Source organism: Leopardus geoffroyi, chromosome A3 (assembly GCF_018350155.1).
Source record: "Leopardus geoffroyi isolate Oge1 chromosome A3, O.geoffroyi_Oge1_pat1.0, whole genome shotgun sequence".
NCBI lineage: Eukaryota > Metazoa > Chordata > Mammalia > Carnivora > Felidae > Leopardus > Leopardus geoffroyi.
This window is the reverse complement of record NC_059336.1, coordinates 103,594,847-103,607,494: the sequence shown is the minus strand read 5'-3', so window position 1 is coordinate 103,607,494 and position 12,648 is coordinate 103,594,847.

Here is a 12,648-nt window from a genome sequence, read left to right as displayed (position 1 = left end):
CCTTGACACTTGGTTGGGACTGACTCCACCCCCATACCCAGGGCAGAGTTTGGATTGGGCTAAACAAAACAAGGGAATGTCACCCCTTGTCACTGTGACTGGTTCCAGGATAGGCTCCCAAGCTTATGTCTGCTAGGGCCTGGCTACTTCTAATCACACTGATGGGGTCAGGGGTACCCAAGTGGAGCAAAGCCCATGACTATGGCCATTGCTATATGACAGGGAAGAATGAACAGAACTTAAGAGCCTCATTCTTACTCTTAAGTCTCAAAAGTTTAGGACAGGGTATTATAAATAAAGAAAAAACACGATATGGAAAAATGACTGAAGTCAGGCAACAATATATAGTTGTGCAGGTTGTACACTGTACAATCCCAGAAAACAAATTTACGATGTACACAATCACACATGTGAAAGGATGCCTCTCCAACACCATGTTAGGATCCCACAGCCTGGGAGGTAAAGAGAACGGGGGAGAAAAAATAGAAGAGTCTGCATCCTGTTCCCCCACAGGGCGCTGGGTCCAGAGAAGAATTACCCCTCACCCCACGGCAGTCCAAGGACTCTGAGAGTAAAGGGAAACCTGCAGTTGGAATGGTGAGGGGTAAGAGTTTCATTGGCAGTGTTTCCTGGTGGCACTTGAACTTGGTGGTGCATCTTAAGTTAGATGGGATGCGGTCTGCAACGCCATGAGAGTGGATGAGTTCACCGGAGGAACGAGTGTGGGAAAAGGAAGCAAAAACTGAGCCCGGGGGCCCTGCAGCTTTAGCAGATCGTGTGGTGAAAGGAGCCAGCAGAGAAGGGATGGTGGGGGGAGATGGGGGGCAGGGGCCAGCCAGGTGGGAGGGAGGCCAGGAGAGTGTAGCGCCTGAGGAGGCAAGCGGAGACGGAGCTTTAAGAGGAGAGAGTGACCACCTGTGTAAGCACTGCTGTGAGATCATGGAGGTGGCAGCTGGAGACCATCATGGATTTGGTAAGCAAGGTCTGTGTTGGGAGGAGCAGGTGAAGATCTGAATAGAGACAGGAGAGAAGAGGGGGAGAGAAGTGGAAGAGAGTGAGAAGAGACACCGCTTTCTGGGACTGGCTGTGACTGGAGAAGGAAATAGGGTCCAGGGAAATGTCCTTTTTGGCTAAAAGCGATAACAACTTATTGGGATACTTAACTGATAGAAATGACTTACTAGAAAGGGAAAAGAACTGATGATGCAGTAGGAAGGACCAGACCTGCTCCTCAAGGGGAGGGCTTGGCCCGGGGGAGCCCTCCACAGCAGCCGACGTTGACCAGGCGAGGAGGGGCCCACACACGCCATGTTCCGTATGCTCTGGTACATTTCGTCATTCGTAGTAAAAGAAAAGTGACCTCAGTTTTTTAAATTTAATGCCAAGTAGTACATGACTGTAGTCCTTCTACTAAAAACCTTAAATCATTGCAGATTAAACTAAAAGTCCCGTTTGATGAGGAGGTGGCATTTTTCACTAAGGTAATGAGGATGCCTTTCGAGGGATGCGGGAGGCAGGATTTCGGGAAGTGGAGAAGAGGCATGCGTTCGTAAGAAAGGGAGAAAAATACTAGAGAAAAATGTCCGTGGTGGCACAGGTTGGAAGGGGAATCAAGTCTAGCTTCCCCAAGAGGAGGTTGGTGTGAAAATATTGTTGAGATGGATCGTGCCTCGCTGCGGGGCTGGATTGACGCCAGGGGGATGAGTCCCTCTTTGCACCGAAAGAGAGGGGGAGGCCAGCTGTGCTGAGGCCTGGGTGCAAGGCCTCCTGGGCTCTGCTGACACAGGACTTGAAATGCAGAGGTACCACCCTCCTTCAAAATACCCCCAACACACACACACACACACACACACACACACACACACACACACACTTGAGATCCTTCCAAGTTGTGCAGGTCAATATTTATTCCTTTATTTATACGTGCTATTCCATTGTATGGGTGTACCTTAGGTTGTTTATCCATTCACCTGTTGAGAGATATTTTGGGCGATGACAAATAAAGCTGCTGTGAACATTTGCATACAGGTTTTTGCATGGACACAAATTCTCATTTCTCTATGGTAAATACTCAGCGGTGGAATGGCTGGTTCATATGGTAACTGTTTGCATGTCTTAATAAGAAACTGACAAATTGTCTCCCAGAGTAGCCATACCGGGAAATTTTGCATTTCCGCCGATGCATGCATGAATTGTTTCTCATCCTTCCCAGCACAGCTATTGTCAGTATTTTTTGTGTTAGCTGTTCCAATGGGTGTGTAATGGGATCTCCTCGTGGCTTTAATTTGCATTTCCCTGATGCCTAATGATGTTGGGCATCTTTTTGTGTGCTCATTTGCCATCTGTGTATCTTTTTTTGGTGAAGGGTCTGTCCAAATCTTTGCCTGCTTTTTAGTTGAATTGTTTCTTTTCTTACTGTTGACTTTACAGTTTCCTCTATACACTTGGATGCAAGTCTTCAAATCAGATGTAGGATTTGCAAAGATTTTCTCCAGGCTGTGGTTTGTCTTTTCATCCTCTTCAATAATACTTTTACAGAACAAAAGACCCTTCATTTTAATGAGGTCCAATTGATTGATTTCTTTCTTTTCTGGATTGTGCTTTTGGTCTCATATCTAAGAAAATTTTTCCTGGTCTTAAGTCTAGGTAATAACTATTTTTCTCCTGTTTTGTTCTAAAAGTTTTAGTATTATACATTTTATATTTAGATCTATGATCAATTTTAAGTTAATTTTTTTTTACAAGGTACAAAGTTGAGATCGAGGTTTTTGGTTTTTTTTGTTTTTTGTTTTTTGTGGTTTTTTTGGCCTGGAGGTCCAATTGTTCCAACACCATTTGTTGAAAAGAAACAATCCTTCCTCCATCGAATTACTTTTGAAAGTTTGTAGAATATCAGTTGGCCTTATTTGTGTGCCTCTGTATTTGGACTCTCTGTTCTGTTCCATTGATCTATGTGTCCATCTCTTCCCCAATACCACACAGTCTTGATTACTGTAGCTATGTGATAAGTCTTAAAATCAGGTAATGTAATTCCTCCACCTTTAGTCTTCTTTCTCAAAATTCTTTTAGCTATTCTTGTTTCTTTCTATATAACTTTCAAAATCAGGTCCTCTGTATCTACAAAATATCCTGCTGGGACTTTGAAAGGAATTGCATGAAACCTATACATCATCAATTTGGGGGAGATTTAGCATCCTTATAATGTTGAGTTTTCCAATCTATGAACATGGTATGTCTCTCCATTTGTTCAGGTATCTGTGTATAGTCTTTATAGCTTGGTGTCTCCTCTATATGAGGTAGAAATTGTCATCCCTACAGAGTGTGGGTTTGGTCCTTTCCTTGCCTTCAATAATTGAAGAATCCTATAAGTCTTATTTTATAGATAGCTACCAAGACTTGATGCCCTCACCTTATTAGTCTTAAGATTTGGGTGCTGACCATGGACTGAAGCAGATAAGCCACCACTCACTCCCATCCTCCCCTCTTTAAGGAACTCATGAAGCATTGTATGCTCAGTAAGCCACGTGTTATGTCCTAATGTCTCCAGTGTGCTAATCATCCTCCTGTTCCTGACCGTTCTTCTCTCTCCTCCCCTCTGCCTCTTCTCTGGACTATTGCCAAGATTCTTAGTCCAGATTTCCCCCTTTTTCTCTCAGTAAGAGACTCCACTATCCCAGCCCATGGGGCCATTCTCCTGGGCTGACATAGGCAGTTGTCAGTCACATCTCCGAGTCCCCACAGGCACTGCCAGCACCTCCACACTCCCAGTCAAGGAAATGGAAGCCCTAGGCTTTCCTGTCTGTCGCCCCCTCCATCTTCCTTATGTCCACCTAACAGTGTGCTAATAGGCTTTCCAAACATAAATGAAGAAAACAAGCCCTGACTTGTAGCGTTTCCTGACTTCTCTGACGCGAACTCTCTCTCCAGTGTTAATTTCATGCTACCAGCATGATGTCACTGAAAGTTAGTTGGGAAGAAAGGCACAAATTAGTTCTTTCAAGCTGGGACAAGCCAGCATACCACTGCACCCATCCATCGCCAAACCTCCTGAAGGTCCTTGTCCCTGGAGTTTTTCATACAGTAACTAACTGGCCACCTGTTCAGGGTCCTCAAGGAGCACTTATTTCTGCATTTGTAAAGGGTTAGGTTAGATCAGTTGTTCTTAACTTTGGGTGCACGGAGACCCCTTTGAGAGTCTGATAAAAGCTACAGATGGCTCTCCAGAAAGAGCAGTAAAATGTACATCGTGCAACACTTTGTACACAAAGACTATTTGTGCGAATCCTGGACTCCTCAGGTATCCAGGCATGTCAGGGGCGAAATCCCTGGACCCGATAATCTCAAAGGTATACTCCACTCTAAACCTGATGGTTGGCATTGATTCACACCATGGCGCATGGTGACATCTGACAAATTAGGAGATAAGAGGTGCAAAAAGAATACAGATTCTCAAGTTTACCTCTACGTCTCATGTGAGTTAAAATACGAAGGAACCGGGGCGCCTGGGTGGCTTGGTCGGTTAAGCGTCCGACTTCGGCTCAGGTCATGATCTCACGGTCCGTGAGTTCGAGCCCTGCGTCGGGCTCTGTGCTAACAGCTCAGAGCCTGGAGCCTGTTTTAGATTCTGTGTCTCCCTCTCTCTCTGCTCCTCCCCTGTTCATGCTCTGTCTCTCTCTGTCACAAAAATGAATAAATGTTAAAAAAAAAATACAAAGGAACCTCAGAATTGAGGATGTTGTGGCTGACGGCAGGGCCAACAACCTTGCAGACACCAGCCATCCAAGAAACAGCAGCCTAAGTGCAGTGCAGAGGGCTACTTCTGAAGGCCAGCCAGGAGCTCTGGCCACGGGGAGCCAGAGCTCTGACTCTTGGTCTCTACTGCAGGGAGCATGGGCACACTGGACCTTTCCAGGGAGGCAGAGTTCAGGCTGATGTATAGAGTAGTGGCTGCCCTCCTCAGACACAGGCACTCATCTCTTGGAGACATCAGCTCAAATAAATCGTATTCTCATCTCTCTGATTCTTTCACTTGGAACAAGATGTGCTTCTTTCTGCCAGCACCACTGCAGGAGGTCAGAGCTAGGAGCTTTATCACACAACTGCTCAAGGTCAATCCCGGCACCTCATCTTCTACCCCCCCAAAAGGACCCATCGTAGACTTAAACTGACGACATCAGTGCTGTTTAGGGATCCCTAGCACTGTCAGGTGGTAAAAAAGAAAAAGCAAAACTAAGCACTTGATATGGCTTTTCTAGGAGTTTTTCTGATGCAAATAATTTGTGAGCAAAGATTGCAATTTGGACCACTCCGTGTTTGCACAGTGATGTTATTCTCGTTCCTGGTTATTCAGGCCCACACTAATCTAAGGATTTCTGGGAAGGGACCCCTGTTTCTCTTCTGGATGCCCCCTTCTTGTTAACTGGCTGTACACATATTTCCCTAATTTCTTCTTGTTCATTTTTCCCCATAAGAATGTGTCTTTCACGAGGGTGAAGATTGGGTCTATTTTGTGCCATACTCCATCCCCTGCCACACATTATTGCCAGGCACCTTGCAGATTGTTAATAAATATTTGTTGAGGGAATCGATAAATCAATGGACAACACGGTAAAAAAAAAAAAAAAAATAGAAAGGGTGTAATTAAGGCCAAGTCCATGGACCATAAGATAAGGGAACTCGTGGGTGGGCCTGACCTTGTCAGGTGAGCCTTTTAAAAGCAGAGGGTTTTTCCCAGCTGCAGACGGAAGAGGAAGTCAGGTACTCCAGGCACAGGAATTGCCAGGATGAGGGCAGCCTTTTAAGAACTGAGATCCAACCAGGAACCTCAGATTTACAACCCCAAGGAACTGGACTCTGCCAACTAGGCAGATGACCTTGGAAGTGGATTTTCCCCCAGAAGCCTTCAGATAAGAGCCCAGCCCCGACAGCACCCTCATTTCAATGGGTGAGACCCTGTGCAGAGAACCTGGTGAACTCACCCAGACTTCTGACCAACAGAAGTGTGAACTAACAAATGGGGGCTGTTTCAAGACACTCGGGTTTGTGGGAATTTGTTACACAGCATTAGAAAGCTAATACACTCGGCCCATTTGCAACATGGAGACAAAAATAGTTTCAACTTCATAGGGTTACATAAGAATTAAAAGTTAATGGGTGCATAGTGCTTATGGCTCTAAGTATTGGCTTATAATGGCTTATAATAATTGGCTTATAATGGATGTAAAGTGCTTATATCTCTAAGTATTGGCTGTTATTCGTAAGTGCTCTTGACTTGGTAAAATGCCAGGTATGTGTGGTTGATTATTTGAAAGTTTTCCTATCAATACAGTATTTGACTCACAGGATATAATCAAAAGTCTAGAATTTCAAATGGATGAATCACATACTAAATATGCATCATCTTCTAAAACCCAGTGACTGTGAATGAGCGGCATGATTACAAAACATGACTTAACAAAGCAGACTATAATCAAAAAGCTAGAAAACTACGTGGAGCAAAATGAGAGCAGTTGGGAACTCAACCATCCAACAAATATTTAATGAACGCTTGCCAGGTGCCAAGTGCTGCTGTAGGCCCTGGGGCACAGCTGGGCAAAATACACCAAAGGGCCCTATTCTCACGAAGCTTACATTCTGATGTGGTAAGACAGATGAGTGCACAAGAAACATACAAGCTAATGATATGAACTGTGAACAAATTAGCATAGGTAGGAGGGGACTACTTGAGATAAGTAGGCCATCTAGATAGGACACTCTGAAGAGATGCCATTGAAGTGGGGAATGGAATGGCAGCTGGGAGCCTGCCAGCAGCGTCCTGGGATGAGGAGTCGGCGAATGCTCAGGCCCTCAAAGCCAAAAGGAGGTTGATGGGCCACAGGACGCGAAACAGTCCAGCATGGCCAATGCTTGGTAAGCGATAAGGAGAGAAGATGGGCTGGGGAGGGCGGCAGGGAAAGAGCTCAGATTTTATGCCAAGTACGATGAGGAGGCATTGAGGGCTTTAAACAGGAGCGCATTATCCTAAGTGAAATAAGTTAGAGAAAGACAGATATCATATGTTTTCACTCATATGTGGAACATGAGAAACTTAACAAAAGACCATGAGGGAGGGGAGGGAAGGGGAAAAAATAGTTACAAACAGAGAGGGAGGGAGGCAAACCATAAGAGACTCTTAAGTACAGAGAACAAACTGAGAGTTGATGGCGGGGGGGCGGGGGGGGGAGGAGAGAAGGGGAAATGGGTGATGGGCATTGAGGAGGGTACTTGTTGGGATGAGCACTGGGTGTTGTATGCGAGCGATGAATCACGGGAATCTACCCCAAAACCAAGAGCACACTGTATGTATACACTGTATGTTAGCCTACTGGACAATAAATTATATTTAAAAATAAATTAAATAAATAAGTAAACGAACAAACAAACAAACAAACAGGAGAGTGAGTGGTCTGATCTGAACTTTCCAAGGCTGACTCTTACCGCTAAGTGTAAATCACTCATGTACGACTCAGTAGAAACTGAAAGTCCAGGGTGTCCTGTTGGGGATGTGATGATTGCATCAGGGATGGGGAAAAGAGAACCTATTAGAAAAAAGTTTGGGAGGTAACACTGATGAATGGATTGGGCTTGGGGGGACTGACAGAGAGATTAATCAAGCGTAACTCTCAGATTTTTAGTTTGAGCCACTGAGTGGTGCAGGAGGAGGCAGTTTGGGGCAGGGGGAAATCGTGGGTTCTGTTTCAGTCATTTTCATTTGGACATGCCTCTCAGGCAACCATGCAGAGATGTCGAGTAGGGAGGAACGGTCGAGGGGGAAAGGTCAATGTTGGAGGTAGATTTGCGAGTTAAAGTTCTAAAGATGGAATTAAAGATCTGGTCTGGATGACAAATAGAGAGGGAGAACACAGGAAAGGAATCCAGCATCCTTGGCCAGTGAAGGCGGAGGAAAGCCAGGAGAAGTTGTGCTCAAATGGAAAAAGTATTATGGCCTAGGGTTGGGGGAGTGCTAGTAAAGAGTGCATCATCCACGAGTAAGTATTCAACCCACCATGATATTATTTAATCCTGGCAAACATGTTAATAACGTTCTGAGTTACCGTTTGTATCAGCTGTTTCTGGTTTGGTGAAGACAGACCCTATTGAAATGTTAACCAGAAAAACACAAAGCGAAATCATTACTAAGAGTCAAGGCAGTCAAATTCTCCATTCTGGGCTAACCGGAGGAACTTACGAATGGCTTCTTCCATTGTAAACAGCAGAGGATGGTCGTCTTCATCATTTTGCATGATTTGGTGTAACTGGGGAGTTCCTTAGGCTTGATAAGTGGAGAAACAAAACCAAACAAACCATTTGAAGCCCAGTGATGTTTTTAGCATCAGCATTACCTTCTTAATGTTCGCTTCACTTCACATGGACACATACACCTCACGCAATCTGAGTTTTCCCTTTGAAACAGTTCCTAATCAAAAACTTTAACTGGGTTGAAAAAGATCAGTACACTTCCTGATGGCCGCAGATGGGTTATTGATATAATCAAACGAGAACGTAAGGCAGTGCCTTCAATCTAGAGTGGCTCTTAATGGAAACTGACAGGTTAAATCTCATATGTAATAGGGATCAACCCCATCGAGGGCTTGAGTAGAAGTTACATTGAGAGCATTGTGGTCTTCGCATCATTCACCCTGACCTCACTCAGAGGTATTGCCCGCCTCCATTGCAGGAACAACGGTATTGCAGGGTCTGCCATGTCTTCCTGCCTCTGGCTTATCATACACCACTCCCTTCTCTGAACTGTTTCTTTCACTTTTGTGATGCGACAAAGCCACAGATCTGATCAAGCCACTCTTCACAGCCTCCACATCTACCCAGCTTCTTGGAGTCCGTGTAGGGTTTGTGCCTCCATCAAACAGGCCCAGATGGGAACCACATCCCAACTTGAGAAAGTGACCTTTCTGGGCCTTCCTCCTCTCCTTTGTGAACTGAGAATAAGCATGGTCATGAGAGAGTCTTGTCACAGCATTTTGGTGTGGATTAAAGAGTGGGGCAAGTAGAGTGCTTACCCGAGGGCTGGCTGGGCCTTTAGTAAGCACCCAGCAAGTGGCAGCTTTTTGGAGTGGATATGCTGTCATTGTGTCTAACAGCACCCTTTCCTGGTGGACCCTCCCCTTCCCCTTTCATGTGGTAATGGCGGTTCGATCGTTCTAGTGTGCCTCACCACCTTTCACACAGTTGAGCAAGGACATCAACTAGGATTTGGTCTGGCTGCATGTTTCTGAAAAAAAAAAAAAAAAAGTAACAGTGGCTTAAGTTAGGACTTTGTTTCTCTCTCATGTAAAAGCAGTCTGGCACCAGAAGAACAGGCTGATGTGGCAGCCTCTAAAGGTCACTAGGAACTTGGGCACCTGTCTTTCTGACCTACCATGCTGGAGCATGGCTTTCAACCTCCAAGTGACCTCATGATCCAAGATGGCTTCCGGAACTCCAGCCAGCAAATCCACAGTCTCCAGATGGACAGGAGGGAGATGCATGGAAGACGAAAGAAGTGTATAATGCCACTCCCACCCCTGCCATTATGGACTCTTGCCGAAAATCCTACGTAATAATTCCACTCATAGAACTAAGTCACATGGGCCTTGCCTAGCCACAAGCTAGTCTCAGAAAGGTAGTCTTTCCATTGGACGCACTGCCACTTGACATAGAATGTGTTTTTTAATTAAGCAAGAAGGGGGGCAGAGCTCTTAGTTGGCAACTAGCAGTATCTGCCATGGTATGGGTCCAGGCTGGGCCATCAACGCCCTTCCATAGCATCTGGTCTATGACATCAGGAAAGAATGGGTCCATGTTCCCTATGGAGGGGCATAGTCCCCCCCACAGAAGATACTGCCAGCACACAGAAGAATCTGAGCCAGGGGAGGGACAAAGGGTGCCCAGGAATGAGGTTGCCAACTGAAATTCCATCTGCCTATCTTGCCTTCATATTTTACTATAATCCTTTACCCCTCCCATGAGACTGAAAGGTCCTGATAAGAAAATCCTGCCCTACCCACATGCACACTCCTACAGGTGACCATAAATGTTTGTCACCAGACGACTGAATGAAAAGCAATTGTGCTATGGTTTGGCAAATGCAAACTGTATCCCAGCAGGAGTCTTCTAATCAAGAGATGTAGAGGCTGTCAGACTCCTCCCTCTGCCTCAACTGCTCCATTTGATAAAAGAGATCATAATAATGATACCTCTCAAGATAATATCCACAATCCTGGCCATATAGTAAGAACTCACTTAGTGTTGGCCATTAATGTTATTATTATTATTACTGCGTGCCATCGACTCTGAGATGCACCCTTTTTATATACATATGCATTGTAATGGCATTGACCCTAAATGGTGTGCCATGATTTAATCAGCTGAGGTGTATTTCTTTGGTGGCATGCAAAATCATGCCCTTTTTTATAGTCAATGCTGTCTGAGAGTCAATGGAATGGTTATTATCATGAAAGGAATAGAAAGAGTTCAGAAACTCGGGCTTTGCAAAGTCAAAAAAGTCAACTGCTTGTAGATTTCAAATACTAAGAGTTGGAACTGAGAAGGTCATTGAGTGACCAAGGCCTGAACTGGCATGGCCTTCCCCACATTGTGTTCTGGGAAGATCCAAGATAGCCACCATTCAGTCAAAACAGAGAGAGGTAAAGGCTAAGAAAGAAAGGAAATAAAGTAGGGCTGAGACCTGTGTGTTGGCAACCACTCTGGGTATGATTGTATCCAGGCGGAACCGACCAGAAGCAGACAGATCAGAAGCTGACTGTTTTTGCAGAACCTGACTTGTCAAAGAAATTGTGGAAGAAGTATTTGATACAGACAATGGAATATTATTCAGCCATAAAAAGGAGTGAAATGCTGATACGTACTCTAATGGGGCTGAACCTTGAAAACATTACGCCCAGTGAAAGGAGCCAAACACAAAAGATCGTATACTGCATGAATCCATTTACATGCAATATGGAGAACAGGCAGGTGCACAGAGATCGAGCATAGGTTAGTGGTTGTAAGGGGCCGGGGAAGGCAGGAATAGGGAGCAACTACTAAATGGATGCAACATTTCCTTCTGGGGTGATGCAAAAGGTTTTGAACTAGATAGAAGTGTTGGCTGCACGATGCTCTGGTTATACTAAACGTCACTGAATTTTTCACTCCGAAATGGTTACTTTTACATGATGTGAATTTCAGCTCCAAAAAAAAAAAAAAAAGCATTTACTATTCCACTGTGGGACCCCCAACCTTCCAGCAACAGGAAGTAGGCTAGAAAAACCGCCCAGCTCCCACCGAGGACATGTTTCCAAACCCGTATCATTTGCAGTCCCCCAAGATGATGGAAGCCCCTCCAAATCAGTAGGGGCCCCAAAGCGCAATGGACAGGCAGGGTCCCCAAGGAGAAACCCACAGACGGTGGGACAACCCCCTCCCGACGCCACCTCACAGGGGCTTCACCCTGGCCGCCAGGAAGACTTCAGAATTGCTGGACCAGGCACCCCTGTGTGTCCCTTTCCCCGCCCCATCTTCCCCTCATGGAATGGCAACGCCGTTGTCATTATTCTGCCCTATTCTGCCGTGTGCGGCAGGTAATTTATCTTATTGCTCTACTATTTGTTTATAGGCCTCTGGGTCAAGGAAGTGCGCATCAGACCCTACTGAGAGACTGCCATGCATCGCCGGGGGATCCAGGAACATTCTACCAAACACAGCTCAAATTATGGCATGGCAGCCACTGCTCATTGTCCAACTCCACATCTGCTCTCCTTTTTGCCCCAAATAATGGAGCTCCTGATTTTCAGTTGAACCCAGAATAATTCTTCCTAGAACAATTCCATATTTGTTAGTCCCCCTTGCAGCTGGGCATGGCCACCACCTGAGGACGGCAGGATCAGGAGCTGGAAACTGCCTGAGTTAGCCACGATGGGCAGGCACCATGTGACCCTAGACTGCCCACTTCTAGAATTTTTTACATGAGAGAATAAAACGTTCCATATTTGAGCCTCTGTTATTGGAGGTTCCTATTATATGCAACCAACCCTAGTCATAATCGATACAGTGGGCTCTACCCTGCTCAACTCTGGGTACCAGAATGTGAAAGTCTGCAAATAGCCTTAAGGCTACCATCATCTGGGATTTGGTGAACCTCCCCATTCTGTCAGGCCTTTCAAAAATTGATCAGGCACACAGTTGTACAGAAGATCTCTAGAATTTATTCATCTTACGTAATCAAAAAATTTTTAGTGTTTTTTTAATTTATTTTGTGAGAGGGAGAGAGAGAAAATCCCAAGCAGGCTGCCAACACAGAGCCCGAGGGCAGGGTCCATGAACCGCGAGATCAAGACCTGAGCCAAAATCAAGAGTTGGACACTCAACCAACGGAGCCACCCAGGCGCCCAGCAGAACCCAAATTTTATAACTGTTGAATAGCAACTCCTCATTTCCCTCTCCCCTCAGCCCCCAACACCCACCATTCTATTCTCTTCAATGAGTTTTACTATTTTGGATAGCTCACGTAAGTGGAATCATGCAGTATTTGTCAGGACTGGTTTATTTCCCTTAGCATAATGTTCTCCGGGTTCATCCATGTTGTCGCATTTTCTTTATCCATTCATCCATTGA